General features: G+C 36.4%; 1 protein-coding gene across 3 annotated transcripts in view; it reads left to right on the top strand.

The window, feature by feature from the left end:
- Positions 1 to 16655, top strand: part of LOC5565211 — a 299615-nt gene that overhangs the window by 280259 nt on the left and 2701 nt on the right. The window lies entirely within an intron of this gene.

Raw genomic sequence — 16655 nt, 5'->3', positions numbered from 1 at the left:
CAAGTTATTATTTTTTGATTTGATGGAATAATAGTCTGATTTTTTTTCTAAAGGATGATTTTGAATTTTCTCAAGAGGATTTTTTTAAAACACTTCAGAGTATTTTTTGATAATGCGTCCCAATGAAGCTTTTTCTGGAATTCCTCCAGCTGTTCTTTCTAGTTTTAGTCCATAAGATATTTCCAACATTCGTTCGAGTTAATGTATGAATTCCTCCACGGTCATTTATTCAATTGTTCCAGAAATCTACTGAAGGTCTCCTCGAAGTTCTACATGAGTCTAATTTGATTCTTCTAATACTTTATTATGGAATTCTACGAGAAATTTGGATTTTTGGGATTTTTTCATTGGTGTTTGCGAAATCGCTGAATTTTTTTTTTACAAATCTTCTTTCAATATAATCTGACGAAGTTTTTCTGAGTTCTTCCTGGCAATATTGTTTTAATACAAAACCATTATGCAAATTCTTGTACGCAAGATTTGTTGAAATTTCTGCAGAAGCTGATTCTAAAGAAATGTCCAGAAGTTAACGGATAAGAATGTTTTATGTTGTCGTTACTATACTGTTAATTATTTTTACTTACGCAAAACTAATTGATTCTGAATCAAATCAACTACTTCAGCACTAAATTTTACGTTAAATCAAATTCACACACTCTATTGATTTTACAGTGATACCTTCATGAGTCGATGTTCCATGAATCGATATCGACTCATGGAACCATAGTAAAAACAAACTTGCATGGTTACTATGATGGTCCCTAGAAGCAGCTATCCAAAGGAATGCTGTTCCATGGCTCGATATTTCCATGAGTCAATGGTCCCTTCAATATCAACTCATGGAGGTTTCACTGTACTATAAACTTTTATTTATCTCAATAATAATATTGATAATTATCACTATCCGAACACATTCACAACTTCAAGTCATGTTCGCAAATCTACTTACTCTAACTTGCGAAGAATAGTGTAGGTGATAATCACAACTCAAGCAGAGGATTACGTTCAAATCAAAGTTTATGACGTGCACTTTTTTAAGTAGGGGTAAAAAAATGTAGGATGTTTCTTATGAAATGTGCTCAAGAGTTTCTTTCGGAATTCTATTTCTTATTTCTTCTAGGGATACGCCCAGAATTTTTTTCAGGGACATCCTTTTAAATTATCTCCTAGGAGAGACACCCCTAGTACACCTCAAGGCGTAAGTTTATCAATTTATTTATTTATCCAATGATTTTAAAAATTTCTCCTTAAATTACTGTTTAGGTCTTTTTGGAATTTACAACGAATTTCTTTCAGCAATTTGTTTATTTGTTTTCATTTAAAATAAGCCACGTGGTGGTCGAGTTCTAAGCCAAATTGTTTCTTATGTGGAAGTCCTCATCCTTCTGAGCAACTTTGCCGACGACAGCATCCTTCTATGTGCTCGCAATCTCATGTTATCGCATAATTAGCCCTTACCGAAAGTCCATATCGACGCTAGCGCCACGCGGTGGTCGAGTTCTGAACTAAATTGTATCTTATGTGGAAGTCCTTATCCTCCTGAGCAACTTTGCTGAAGACTGCATCTTTCTATGTGTTCGCATTCTTGTATTATCGCACAATTAGCCCCTACCGGAAGGCCACATCAACGTTAGCGTCACGCAGTGGTCGAGTTCTGAACTAAATTGTATTTCATGTGGAAGTTCTTATCCTCCTGAGCAACTTTGCTGAAGACAGCATCCTTCTATGTGTTCGCAATCTCGAGTTATCGCATAATTAGCCTCTACCGGAAGTTCGTATCGACGCTAGCGCCACGCGGTGGTCGAGTTCTGAACTAAATTGTATCTTATGTGAAAGTCCTTATCTTCCTGAACAACTATGCCGAAGACTGCATCTTTCTATGTGCTCGCAATCTCGATTTATCGCATAATTAGCCTCTACCGGAAGTTCATATCGACGCTAGCACCACGCAGCGGTCGACTTCTGAACTAAATTGTATCTTATGTGGAAGTCCTTATCCTCCTGAGCAACTTTGCCGAAGACAGCATCCTTCTATGTGTTCGCAATCTCGAGTTATCGCATAATTATCCTCTACCGGAAGTTCGTATCGACGCTAGCGCCACGCGGTGGTCGAGTTCTGACCTAAATTGTATCTCATGTGGAAGTCCTTATCCTCCTGAGCAACTTTGCCGAAGACAACATCCTGCTATGTGCTCGCAATCTCGAGTTATCGCATAATTAGCCCCTACCGGAAGTTCGTATCGACGCTAGCGCCACGCGGTGGTCGAGTTCTAAACCAAATTGTACTTCATGATGAAGTGCTTATCCTTCTGAGCAGCTTTGCCGAAGAAAGCATCCTTCTATGTGCTCGCAATCTCGAGTTATCGCATAATTAGCCCCTACCGGAAGTTTATATCGACGCTAGCGCCACGCAGCGGTCGAGATCTGAACTAAATTGTATTTCATGTAAAAGTTCTAATCCTCCTGAGCAGCTTTGCCGAAGACAGCATCCTTCTATGTGTTCGCAATCTCGAGTTATCGCATAATTATCCTCTACCGGAAGTTCGTATCGATGCTAGCGCCACGCGGTGCACATTGGGGAATTCCGAACCCAAAGGTGGAAAAAATTGATAAATTTCACAATCGAAAGATAAAAAATAAGTTTTATAGCTCATTCGAAAGGAAATTTTCTCAGGAATCGATTGGTGATGGTTTCATGAATGTGGGGCCACTCTGGGATAAGCTATGGTGCCCGTTTTTCCCCAATTCCTTGAAAATTTTAGATTTTCATGTTGTTTTGAGTAAAACTATTTTATTGTGGAGATTATTTCTCATGGAATTCATCATTTCTAGTCCATTCAACAATGTTTCACAGAGAACGTTATAAAAAGATGGAAATTTAGGGGATTATGGGGCCAAATATACAATGAAATATTTTTGAAGAGGAATTTTTGTTTTAAATTTTTTTAAAGTGTTTTTTTATTGAAATAAATTCTAATATAGTCAAATAATCATGAATATAGCTTGCAGAAATATGTTGTAGTAAAATTTGTAGAATATGTATGATAATTATGTATGCTCTATGCAACATATTGTGAATAATTTACCTTCTTATATCACAAATTCCAAACATTTCCAAACGATGTGCGATAGTTTGGGTAAACGATATTGATCTAAATGATCGATTGCCGTTAGCCTCATTGATAGGAGACTGTGGGAGCATATAGTTTTTTGGCTATGTTTGCCCCAATTCCCCTGAACACGATTTCTTTCGTAATTAATTCAACTTTTTCTCCCAAATCAAATTTATAGTGTACTGAATTGTTTATTCTGTATCTGAAACAATATTTAAATCATAAAACATAGGAGATTTTGGGGATCTTTTATTCATAAACAAAAAAATAACCAAATAAAAAAATCAAAAATGAATCTATCAAGCCGTTTTTTCTGATTGCAACAAATTACTCAGGATCAGGTTAGTTACTCAATCATTACTGTAGCAACTTCGTGAGAGTCAAATTGTATTTTACAAGAAATTATTCGGGAAATAATTTTGTCTTTTTTTGGATGTTTGGTATTCAATATTCCAATTGCCATCATACACTACAAAAAAAGTTATCATAAAAGTGATAATGCAGTTGTTGATAACGCTCAATTCTAGTTTTTTTTTCCAAAATCGATCATTCATTTCATTAGTATAATTTATAGTTACTATGTTTGTTATGTTGCCTCTACATTTGTGTTAACAGATTGCTTGTTGGTTGACATCAATGTTCCTCATGGTGAACCATACTTTGTTAATATTGTAAACAGTAATTATGGTTACATCTGTTTGACTGAATTTCAAGCAATAGCCTTCTAAAATCCATAACATAAAGAAATTTAAATTAATTAACTCATTACGCGTGGTGAAGATAGACAAATTATGGGTGAAAATATGAAAAAAAATCCACGAGCTCGGCTGGGATTTGAACCCAGGACTCTTGTATGCTAGACGAGCGCTTCACCAACTAAGCTACCGAGCCCGTAAATAAATAATGCTTAATTCAAAATAAATTGACGCTTATATTGAGCTGTTCGGTAATCCAATCCGCATGATTACTAAATTGATTAACTCATTACGCGTGGTGAAGATGGACAAATCATGGGTGAAATTATGAAAAAAGATCCATGTGCTCGGCTGGGATTTGAACCCAGGACTCTTGTATGCTAGACGAGCGCTTCACCAACTAAGCTACCGAGCCCGTAAAGCGCTCGTCTAGTATACAAGAGCCCTGGGTTCAAATCCCAGCCGAGCACATGGATCTTTTTTCATAATTTCACCCATGATTTGTCCATTTTCACCACGCGTAATGAGTTAATCAATTTAGTAATCATGCGGATTGGATTACCGAACAGCTCACTATAAGCGTCAATTTATTTTGAATTAAGCATTATTAACTACTACATCTTCAATCAAAATGTGCCATATTGAAATATATGAAAGACTTTGTTGGTTTATGACAGGCCTGCCCAACCTTTTTGAACCGCGGGCCAAATCACAGAAACAATTTTATGTCGCGGGCCACATTTTTAAACGCACAAATATTCGCATGAAATCTGACAAAAGTCAGCAAATGAAATTCATAAAATCTGTGAATAAAGTACAATTTATTTTAAGTAATCGAAAAACAGATAATTGATGCTAAGCATTCTGCAGAATATTATGAAAAAAATTAGATAATAATCCAGTTCAGAATATTTTAAAGAATCTAGAATTTTGGATCTTGTGGGAAAATGCCCAGGTTTTTATAAAAATTATACTTTTAATTCTATCAGAATCCGACCTAGGGTTCATTCGCAAATTTTGTAACGCCGAAAATTACTAATTTGGACACCCACCCCCTTGTAACTCTTTTTGTATGAATATTCTACAAGTTTTGTATGAGCTGTAACATTTTGAGGACATCCACCACCCCCTTAAGCGTTATGAAATTTGTGAACAGGCCCCTAGTATTAAAAGCATGAAACAGAATATGCTACAAGCTATAACGAAAATCTCATATTCCTTCAGAATCTTACTCAATAATCATTTCGAAAGCTTGAAATCTTTGAGAGTGGTAACAAGTAATTCAAAAGAAGCCTGCTCAAAATTGTATTACAAATTCGCTTATGTTTTTGACAAAAAGTTACATAGCGTTATATTGTAATCTAGCCCAGAATTTAAAGAAAATTATGTAGAAAATCCTGGTTAGATGTGCTTGTTATCCTGGTGGAAATTCTGTGAGAATCTTGCCGATGTTCTCCATCAAAGTCGGATCTAGAATTCTTAATAAAATCCTGTTCAAGGTTTAGTAAAAATCCCGTATTATTTATAATAATTTCAAGGATTCTGCGTAAATTACGCCTAGGTATTGGTTAAATATATTTACAGGATTCTGCGAGAATATTAGCCTATGATTCAGTGAAATTATGTATGAAAATTTAGCCTTTTGCCCATAAGTTTTGTTCAGGCTACATATTTTTTTATGTCAAAGAAAATCATGGTAAAAACATTCCCAGAATTTGAGATTTAGAATTTGAATCATGCATGAAATTAAATATATAAGAAGATAAAAAAAATCAAACAGAACAATTCAAATAATTACCTAGCTAAGATTTTAGGTTGAAACTCAATTGAAAACTACATAGTTGTAACTTTGTATGTTGTAACTCTGAGTTGGTAGAATAGTCAACGGGCCAAATATGAGAGGAATCTTCGAACCTTCCGCGGGCCGCACAAAATGAGGTCGCGGGCCGGATGCAGCCCGCGGGCCGTACGTTGGGCAGCCCTGGTTTATGATCACTTTTTCAGTAGTAGGGTGTAGGCAGAGCTACTTGGGAAGTGCCCACGCAATTTTATTCTCAAAATGTAATTTTATTCTAATGAAATTTCTTCAGGTATGATTGTGTAACTAATTTAATTCTGAGTGATTTGTTTCAATCAGAAAAAAAATTGCAGATGGTTACTCAATGGATTCATTTTTGAGAGTTTTTATTTGTTTTTTTTTTTCATTTATGTGTAAAAGATCCCCATAATCTCCTATGTTTTATGATTTACATATTGTATCAACTACTGAATAAACAATTTAGTACATCATAAATTTAATTCAGAGATATCTGTTCAATTAATTATGAAAGAAATCGTTTTAAGGGGAATTGGGGCAAACATAGCCAAAAAACTATATGCTCCCACCATCTCCTATCAATGAGGCTAACGGCAATCGATCATTTAGATCAATATCGTTTACCCCAACTATCGCACATCGTTTGGAAATATATGGAATTTGTGATATAAGAAGGTAAATTTTTCACAATATGTTGCATAGAGCATACATAATTATCATACATATTCTACAAATTTTAATACAACATATTTCTGCAAGCTATATTCATTAATATTAGACTATTTTAAAATTTATTTCAATATAAAAACACTTTGAAAAAATTTAAAACAAAAATTCCTCTTCAAAAATATTTCATTGTATATTTGGCCCCAAAATCCCCTAAATTTCCATCTTTTTATAACGTTCTCTGTGAAACATTGTTGAATGGACTAGAAATGATGAATTCCATGAGAAATAATCTCCACAATAAAACAGTTTTACTCAAAACAACATGAAAATCTAAAATTTTCAAGGAATTGGGGCAAAACGGGCACCATAGCTTATCCCAGAGTGGCCCCACATTCATGAAACCATCACTAATCGATTCCTGAGAAAATTTCCTTTCGAATGAGCTATAAAACTTATTTTTTATCTTTCTATTGTGAAAGTTATCAATTTTTTCCACCTTTGGGTTCGGATTTTCCCAATGTGCGGTGGTCGAGTTCTGACCTAAATTGTATCTCATGTGGAAGTCGTTATCCCCCTGAGCAACTTTGCCGAAAACAGCTTCCTTCTATGTGCTCGCAATCTCGAGTTATCGCATAATTAGCCCTACCGGAAGTTCGTATCGACGCTAGCGCCACGCAGCGGTCGAGTTCTGAACTAAATTGTATCTTATGTGGAAGTCCTTATCCTCCTGAGCAACTTTGCCAAAGACAACATCCTGCTATGTGCTCGCAATCTCGAGTTATCGCATAATTAGCCCCTACCGGAAGTTCGTATCGACGCTAGCGCCACGCGGTGGTCGAGTTCTAAACCAAATTGTACTTCATGATGAAGTGCTTATCCTTCTGAGCAACTTTGCCGAAGAAAGCATCCTTCTATGTGCTCGCAATCTCGAGTTATCGAAAAATTAGCCCCTACCGGAAGTTTATATCGACGCTAGCGCCACGCAGCGGTCGAGTTCTGAACTAAATTGTATTTCATGTAGAAGTTCTAATCCTCCTGAGCAGCTTTGCCGAAGACAGCATCCTTCTATGTGTTCGCAATCTCGAGTTATCGCATAATTAGCCTCTACCGGAAGTTCGTATCGACGCTAGCGCCACGCGGTGGTCGAGTTCTGAACTAAATTGTATCTCATGTGGAAGTCCTTATCCTCCTGAGCAACTTTGCCGAAGACAGCATCCTTCTATGTGCTCGCAATCTCGAGTTATCGCATAATTAGCCTCTACCGGAAGTTCGTATCGACGCTAGCGCCACGCGGTGGTCGAGTTCTGAACTAAATTGTATCTTATGTGAAAGTCCTTATCTTCCTGAACAACTATGCCGAAGACTGCATCTTTCTATGTGCTCGCAATCTCGATTTATCGCATAATTAGCCTCTACCGGAAGTTCATATCGACGCTAGCGCCACGCAGCGGTCGACTTCTGAACTAAATTGTATCTTATGTGGAAGTCCTTATCCTCCTGAGCAACTTTGCCGAAGACAGCATCCTTCTATGTGTTCGCAATCTCGAGTTATCGCATAATTAGCCTCTACCGGAAGTTCGTATCGACGCTAGCGCCACGCGGTGGTCGAGTTCTAAACCAAATTGTACTTCATGATGAAGTGCTTATCCTTCTGAGCAACTTTGCCGAAGAAAGCATCCTTCTATGTGCTCGCAATCTCGAGTTATCGCATAATTAGCCCCTACCGGAAGTTTATATCGACGCTAGCGCCACGCAGCGGTCGAGTTCTGAACTAAATTGTATTTCATGTAGAAGTTCATATCCTCCTGAGCAGCTTTGCCGAAGACAGCATCCTTCTATGTGTTCGCAATCTCGAGTTATCGCATAATTAGCCTCTACCGGAAGTTCGTATCGACGCTAGCGCCACGCGGTGGTCGAATTCTGAACTAAATTGTATCTCATGTGGAAGTCCTTATCCTCCTGAGCAACTTTGCCGAAGACAGCATCCTTCTATGTGTTCGCAATCTCGAGTTATCGCATAATTAGCCTCTACCGGAAGTTCGTATCGACGCTAGCGCCACGCGGTGGTCGAATTCTGAACTAAATTGTATCTCATGTAGAAGTCCTTATCCTCCTGAGCAACTTTGCCGAAGACTGCATCTTTCTATGTGCTCGCAATCTCGAGTTATCGCATAATTAGCCCCTACCGGAAGTTCATATCGACGCTAGCGCCACGCGGTGGTCAAGTTCTGAACTAAATTGTATCCCATGTGGAAGTTCTTGGTCCCCGAAGCAAGTTTGCTGAAGACAGTACATTCCTATATGGCCTGCATCTTATACAATTTGGTGATGACTGCAGATTTCTGGACTGAGTGTACTGAAATTCCACGTGGCCAACATGGTCCCCTTCGTAGCCGATTCCCGGTGGCCACTGGATCCGGAACCGGTATTCCAGGTAGTGATCAGAATCTTGAGGAGTATATCTTTCGAATGCGGCATAAATTTCATTATTCGGTTGATATTTCGCTGATTTATAGGGGTATACACTTCTGGGTCATAATGACCCCAGTATCTTATTAAGTTGTTTTTTTGTGGCGCCATCTTAGAATCACCTTAAGAAAAAATTTTTTTGGTCTTGCGCTTCGTTTCCACAAAATATTAAAAGTCAGGGAATTTCAGAAAGATCCGTTTGATAACAACAGAGATTTTGCAGGTTGAAATTCGATTTTGGGTCATTATGACCCCAGTATCTAACTAAGGTTAAGTGTGTGTGTTTTATTTGCGCTTTTTGAATAGCGCCCAAACCGTTGATTTTAGCGATATAGTTTGTTAGGAGAAGTTTTTCGGTATATTAAAGCGCAACTTTTGACGAAAAAAGTTTTGTGATTAATCCACCTAGCAGTGAGATAGAAAAAGTTGTAGAATTGGCAGTTTGAAACAACTTTGTCGAAGACACGATTTTTCTATCTCTTATACTTTTTGAGATATATGCCATTGTATGTGAATGGCCCCTAAAAATCATATTTTTTATCATAACTTTTTTCCAAGATTTTTAACATTTCTTGTGTTTTCTACAAAGTTGTTTGTCATGAAAAAACCCGTGTTTTTGCTGGACATATCATTACCCTATCTTTTGAAATAACAAAGTAATTCATGAATTACTCTTTTTTTCAAGGGGTAGCTTAGGCCTCAATAACTGGCTTCGGCGCAAAATGGCGCAGACAACTCTTACAAATCATGAAAGTACCATATCTCCCCTTTCGGCAGTCGATAAAAACTTTTGTCTATAAGCGTCTTTGCATGGGTTTTTACCATCAAACAAATAAGCCTTATTGAAACGAACTCGACTGATAATTATTTTTCCTTTAGATATAGAGAGGTGCGATGTTCAGCAAAAACACGCGTTTTAAGATGTTTAACAACTTTGTAGAAGACATGAAAAATGTTAAAAATCTTGTAAAAGAGTTAAGAATTTTTTAACATAAAGTACACAAATTTGTATAAAAAAATCGTTTAAAATCATTTTTGTTCATAACTTTTTACTTACATTTTGAACATTTTTCATGTCTTCTACAAAGTTGTTAAACATCTTAAAACGCGTGTTTTTGCTGAACATCGCACCTCTCTATCTCTTAAGGAAAAAGAATTATCAGTCGAGTTCGTTTCAATAAGGCTTATTTGTTTGATAGTAAAAACCCATGCAAAGACGCTTATAGACAAAAGTTTTTATCAACTGCCAAAAGGGGAGATATGGTAGTTTCATGATTTGTAAGAGTTGTCTGCGCCATTTTGCGCCGAAGCCAGTTATAGAGGCCTACCCAACTAACATTTAGTGCAAATGTAAACATTCTCTAGGCCCTCTTTATACGGCTTTATGCTGGGTAAAGGCGCTGTACATACGAACGAAAGCTTCTATGCGATCCTTTTACCAACAAATCTGGCGAATCTACTCAGCTACTTTAAAGCTGTGTTGGCAGCTCTTATTCATACCGATCATTGCTCTATCTCGACAGTTATACGACAAGTAGCTATGTAACATCTTCGAAAGGCGCTTTCTCAACCATTTCGCAACTGTTGAATAATTATTATACAGCTTCGCTGTATTATCGATCAAATATATTATTTACAAGCTGTTTTACAGCTTCCGGAATTCATATCATAAGTATCTGAATTTAATGTTCCCAACGTTACCCTGCCACCGCTTGGAATCGAACTCACGATCTCTGTATCCACATGTCTCGACGCTGTCCTTGTTGCCACCACAGTCTATATCGAAAGGCAAAGAAAACACACCGTTTTGTTCTACATCGAAAACGGTTCACATAATATTTTATAATGATCGTAAAAGATGCCATAGCCGCGCTTACACCACTTCATCAGGCTGTAAAAGGGTGCGAAACGTCAAACGCAATGTTTACATCCAACAAGCTGAGTAGATGCGCCACAAGTTGTTGTTTTACAGAATACTGCTGTATGCTCGCTGTATAACTAACGACAAAGCGCTTCTTAAATATATATTGAGCAGCATAACAAATCATATTGTATAGAAGCAGCCGGATTGATGATGGCGAGTTTTATTTCACATCATTAGGTTCCTATCTTTGACGGTGTTGAGTTACAGCTTAGTGAAAGCAGCAAAAGCGATAACTGACGAAATTTATTCAGCTAAGATTTGTAGCTGCAAAACGTTTGCGTTACAGCTGTATTAACGCTAATCGTTCTATTTTTGACAGCTTTCATTTTTTGCTGCGTTCACTGCTTCAATTCAACAGTTATACAGCACAAATCAAATAATCTTGGCTTATAGCGCTAAAATTGTTAGTTGGGTAAACTACCCCTTGAAAAAATAGTAATTTATGAATAACTTTGTGTTGGGGCAGGTTCGCGATTTCCGTTGGAATTGGAACGGTGGAGAGAAACGGCCACTTGCTGTGAAGTAGCCACTATGCTCGGCGGGAAACGGCACTACAGGCAAAAGCACTTTAAAATCGCACTGAAGTGCTGCTAACAGCCACTAGGAGTCTTTCTTCGGCTCGAATAGAAACGGCTAACACTTTCCACTTAACTTTATTCGGAGGATAACTTGGGAGATTACAACTTGTTTGAACTTCTTACTTCTTTAAGAGCTCGATTTGGACTAATTTTATTTCTTGAAGCTTATTCTAACGAAACTTAGCTAGCTACCACAACTGGTGAATTAAATTATATTCTACTCATTTTATAACACTACTACCATCGCCTAGCACTCAAATGCAGTACTAGAGCAGATGGGTTCGGCGCGAATCTATAGATTTTTGACAATAGATATTTGGGAAGTTGATGAGAACAAACACTTTGTTATTTCAAAAGATATGGTGATGATATGTTCAGCAAAAACACGGGTTTTTTCATGACAAACAACTTTGTAGAAAACACAAAAAATGGTAAAAATCTTCAAATGTTTTGAAAAAATAGTTTTTCTATCTCACTGCTAGGTGGATTGATCACAAAACTTTTTTCGTCAAAAGTTGCGCTTTAATATACAGGGTGTCGACTCAATTTTGAAAATAAAATTCCCTGACCTTCCAGTCGTTTTCCAGAAAAATTCCAGACCATGCTGATTTGTTGGTTTGGTACTTGGTTTGGTATGTTTTAGATCTATGAATAAACTGAGCAAAATCTTTTACTTTGCTTAAATACACCTGTCAGATAACTTTCTCGAGCGTTCATTCAAGATGATATGATAAAACTGAGCACTTGAGTATTTACTTCTTAAACTTGATAATTCGTATGAATAAAGCTGTAAAAGATGAGTATAAGCTCAAAAATTTCAGAGTCATCTATTGAAACCTGCAAGCGCAAAATATACATTTGCAATTGTAAAAAAAATATTGTACTCGGATACTGAACTACCTAAGATGTAATTTCAAAAATTTCTGGCGTAGACGACAATTTTTGACATCTTCCACTTTCTGATTATACCATTTTTTGTATATACGACGCAATACTGTCAAGCAGGGTCCTGAATTTTCGTATCAATTATGCGAAATCTAAGATTTTCGCAACTAAGGAGAATGCTTTTTGCTTTCTCACGTGAACATCTTTTTTCGCTCATACTAATTTTCCCTAGAGTTACGATGGAGGATAATCGAAAATCGTTCCACTCTGGAGATAATTTCTTTTTCACTTCATCATATTTTCGCTCACCAACTGCTCCCGAGAATTATCACTATATGGATAAGCAAAAACTAGTGCCGGCGACGGGATTCGAACCTAGAACAATGCTAAAAACGACCGCGATGCGTGCACGCTAACCATGCTACCACATCAACTTGACGAAAGTAGTGGTTTATTTGGTGCATAAAAGCAACTGCTGCTCGTAAGGATGGATACAGAAAAAGTTCTCAATGGATAGGAGAAAGAGAATAAAAACTTCTAACAGCTGTGGAAATGTGCAATTATCTATTTTTACTTTGTATTGTGGACGGATAACAACGCAAGGCACCGCTGAAAATTGTTGTGAGGGATAAATCCATTATCGTGAGAGTGAGTGATGATTCGGAAGCCTGCTATCAAGATTAATCATTATGTTTTAGTGGAAGTGATTACTTTCTGAATTTTGATTATTTCTTTTCCCAGGTAAAATTCCAGCCATTACTAAAGAACTTTCTAAGAGAATCGCTTCAAGGCATCTCTGTTGAATTGTTGAAAATGTTGTTCTCAGAAATTCCTTTTTTAACTCTCAATCGTATTTTTCGAGTATTCCATTAATACTTCTTCAGGAACTATGCTAATATTTTTCCCATAAACTCCTTAACTTTTCTAGTGGAAGTTTCTAATTTTTGTGCAAAGTAACGAACACAGGTCAGTGTGATCAAGGAAGAAAACGTTTGCAGCTATCAAGAATATTGTATTCATTAGATTTCACGAAAGTTTTCATGTTGCCCGATCCCTTTTAATCCCAATTTTATATCTAGTTTTTCTGACATTTGATGTGATTATCATCATCATGGATGAAAGCAGCACGTCGTACTTATTTAAATTTGAATAGCCGAGGAAAGCTGAAAATTATTTCCTTTTTATGGACTTAGAATACGCATTCCTTAATTTGTTCATTGTGAATCTTTTAGGATTATTTCGGGAATACTTCCTGAGTATTAGCTTAGAAAAACAAACTATTCGTATTTGGAAGTAAGCTTCTGATAAAAATCCTTGAACTCTAATTTACCACATTTTCAAAAATTTCTGGAAAATTGAAATAAACAATCGAAATTGAAATATATTGCAAAATGTGAAAATATCAGTATAAGAGCACTTTGTGGCATTATCTTAATATGTACTGTTTCCAGAAACAATCTGATAAAAAACAGGAAATTTCCTGTCCTGCAGATTTGTGCTATTGAAAATGAGAACCCTCACTGTTTTTTCTCTTTTTCCCGTTTTACTAAGATATCCTGAGCAAACTCGTAAAAATTGACATGATTTGATGAATTGAGCTCCATTTTATTATTTTTATTATCTTTATTAAAGAGGTTTTCAACTTCAAAGTCGGTTCACCTCTGACGAGCTCCATTTTTCCTCAAGATTATGAGTAAAATAAGCGGAACTAGGAACTGAGTTGATTTAGGAGAACTATATATTTTTGGAGCAATCTACGTCAACTTCGAAAAGCACTGTTGATGCTTCTAATTTTAGAAAATAAGTAGTGAAGTACAGTTCACTCTACTATGCATAAGAGCATTTTCTAATCGATGTACTGCTATTTTGAAAGATTGATTACCAACGTTTTAAATTGATTGTATTGGATGCTGACATCGTATTAAATTGCAGAAAATCAACTTGTTTGATGTTGTAGTATTTATATTTTTCCCTGACCTTTATTGGAATTCCCTGACTTTCCCTGATTTTCCAGGTTAAAAATGGAATTCCCTGACATTCCCTGACTTTCCAGGTTTTTACAGGTAGTCGACACCCTGATATACCAAGAAACTTCTCCGAACAAACTATATCGCTAAAATCAACGGTTTGGGCGCTATTCAAAAAGCGCATGAAATCGAGAAAATAAAACACAGTGCATATGAGCTGGCGCATTTGAATTGAAGTTAATATGGGATTTTAAGCTCAAACATATGATCAACAGCACATCATCTACTGTTGGTTCAGGAAAATAAATGATCGCGTTCAATTGGACCCAGAATAACAAAAACACTACTTCATGTAATAGCGAAGAATATTATAGAAAATTAATAAAGTTGGTGTTTAAACCATCTGAAGTATATCATGCAATACTGCTTGTATTTCTTTAACATAGCTTGAAGGTAGCCACTAAGCGCATCATAGCCACCTATGAAGCTGAGCGAGCTGAGGCACATATCGCATGCATATAAGTGACTGTACGGGAGTGCTGATCTAAGCCTAACTTTCAATAACTGAAAGAGTAATGAAAATTAGATTAAATACAGATACAACCTTCTGCAATTATGTTCATTAGGGTATCAACTAGTATATTTGTCATTCTGGGCTTATTTGAACGCGAACAATTAGTATACGGAACGAAACAGTGACATAGGATCAATTTTCAATATATTTGAGACGAATATCCCATACAAACTTCAAATCGAATGCGCCAGCTGGTGGAGCAACCAATTGAGTTGAAATTTTGAGAGAGCGTCTTTCTTATCCTAAATCTCATATCTAGGGGGTTCCCCGTTGAGCTTTACAACTTTTTTGTTTAAGGGCCAGTCTACTGCAAAGTCATCATGACTGCCAAAACGAATGACGGGCTATTTAGCCTTAAATAAGTGATTCGGATCAGATCGGTTCATTGAAATGAGCCGTTTTTCCCATCTCTAGTCGACAGTGACTCTTGTCGATTCATTTTGATCAACTAGACTTATAAAACACCGGGTAGGGGAATGTGGGGCAAGATGAGCACCCGGGGCAAGATGGGCACCCCTAGTATGTGTCGTTCCTACCGATTTTTTTTTTTCAATACATTATTTGGGGTTCTGATGAATATCATTAAATTGATATGATGGCCATAAATTTCAGCTAAAAAATCAACAGCACAACGTAAATATTGTCCAAAATACATAGAAGTCCAAAAATTAACCTTTTCATATAAGATTTGTTCATTTAAAAGTGATATTGTTGTTGCGTAAGCAAATTAATTCATACGTTTTTGGCCGTATAGTTATAGAATAATCTTCTGTAGATAATCAGGAGCAAAACTTTTTATCAAATTTAAAAAATATTTCAATTGTTTTGATTATATTAATAAATTTACACCCTTGGGGCAAGCTGTGCACCATGTTCAAAATTAAGTAAAAGTGTGAAATTAGAGAACCACATTTAGCTGTGAGCTTGACTTACGGTATCTTCTTTGCACAAAACAATTTTTCTAAAAAATATACAAACAAACAACAAATTTAATCGTTTTTTAAGTAAAATCTTAGCAATTTATGAAAAGTTATTTATTTTCTGATAAAAGTTTTAAAAACTAAGCTAGTTGAAGATAAATATTATCAGATATTAAATATAATATCTTGGGATATTGCAAGCATTGAATAATAATAGTTTCCTTTAGTAAATTGCATCTGTTTATGGGGGTACCCATCTTGCCCCGCAGTTTTTTTGGCCGATGATAAAAAAGCTATTTTTTAAAGTGTTATTTGGAAAACTATTTATCACTTTTTAAAACTTTTAATGGTTGGAGGTCAAAGTAATAATGTAAAAGATAAGGATGGTTACCAATTTTACCAAAATAATAACGTTTAAGTAGGCTTAAATCGCGCTTATCCTTAGGGTGCTCATCTTGCCCCGCCTGACCCTACCCCCGTTGGTTTAACCACATTTAATCTGAACACTTTTTAATTTGTACCCCGCTAATTTGCACATCGTTCAGATTAAAAATGGTTCAAACGTCATTTAGCTCATGGAACGTGAAATGGAAGTAGTGAAATGGAACGCTGTGGAACGGAACGCAGAATCAAAACAAAACAGTGAAAGAGGTAACCAGAAACACGATTCTAGGGTGACTAGATGTTCAAATTAAAAATGAACCCCGATGGTTTGCATGAGGTAGCGTTCAAATCAACTATTTTGACAGTTAAATTGTCGAACAAAGCTATGGGAAAAAAGGGTTAAGCTAATCCGCACACTTCATTCTGTTCTGACACATGGGAAACGTATTGTTTTTTGAAAAGCTTTCGATCTGAATTGAAAAAAAGGTTTACAAATCACTAATATTTCTGAACGAATAATAGACTGAAATAGAGAGATTCAAATTTAGCCACGCCGATTCACGCCGCCGCCGCTGAAAATGAATTCGGCGTGAAATATTTTATGCACATTCCATGTAAAACATTTCATGCACAAATTTTCCTCATAAAACTTCGTATAAAA

This window comes from Aedes aegypti, chromosome 3 (genome assembly GCF_002204515.2).
Source record: "Aedes aegypti strain LVP_AGWG chromosome 3, AaegL5.0 Primary Assembly, whole genome shotgun sequence".
Lineage (NCBI taxonomy): Eukaryota > Metazoa > Arthropoda > Insecta > Diptera > Culicidae > Aedes > Aedes aegypti.
Note: the sequence above shows the minus strand (reverse complement) of the source record. Positions and strands in the feature narration are given on the sequence as shown.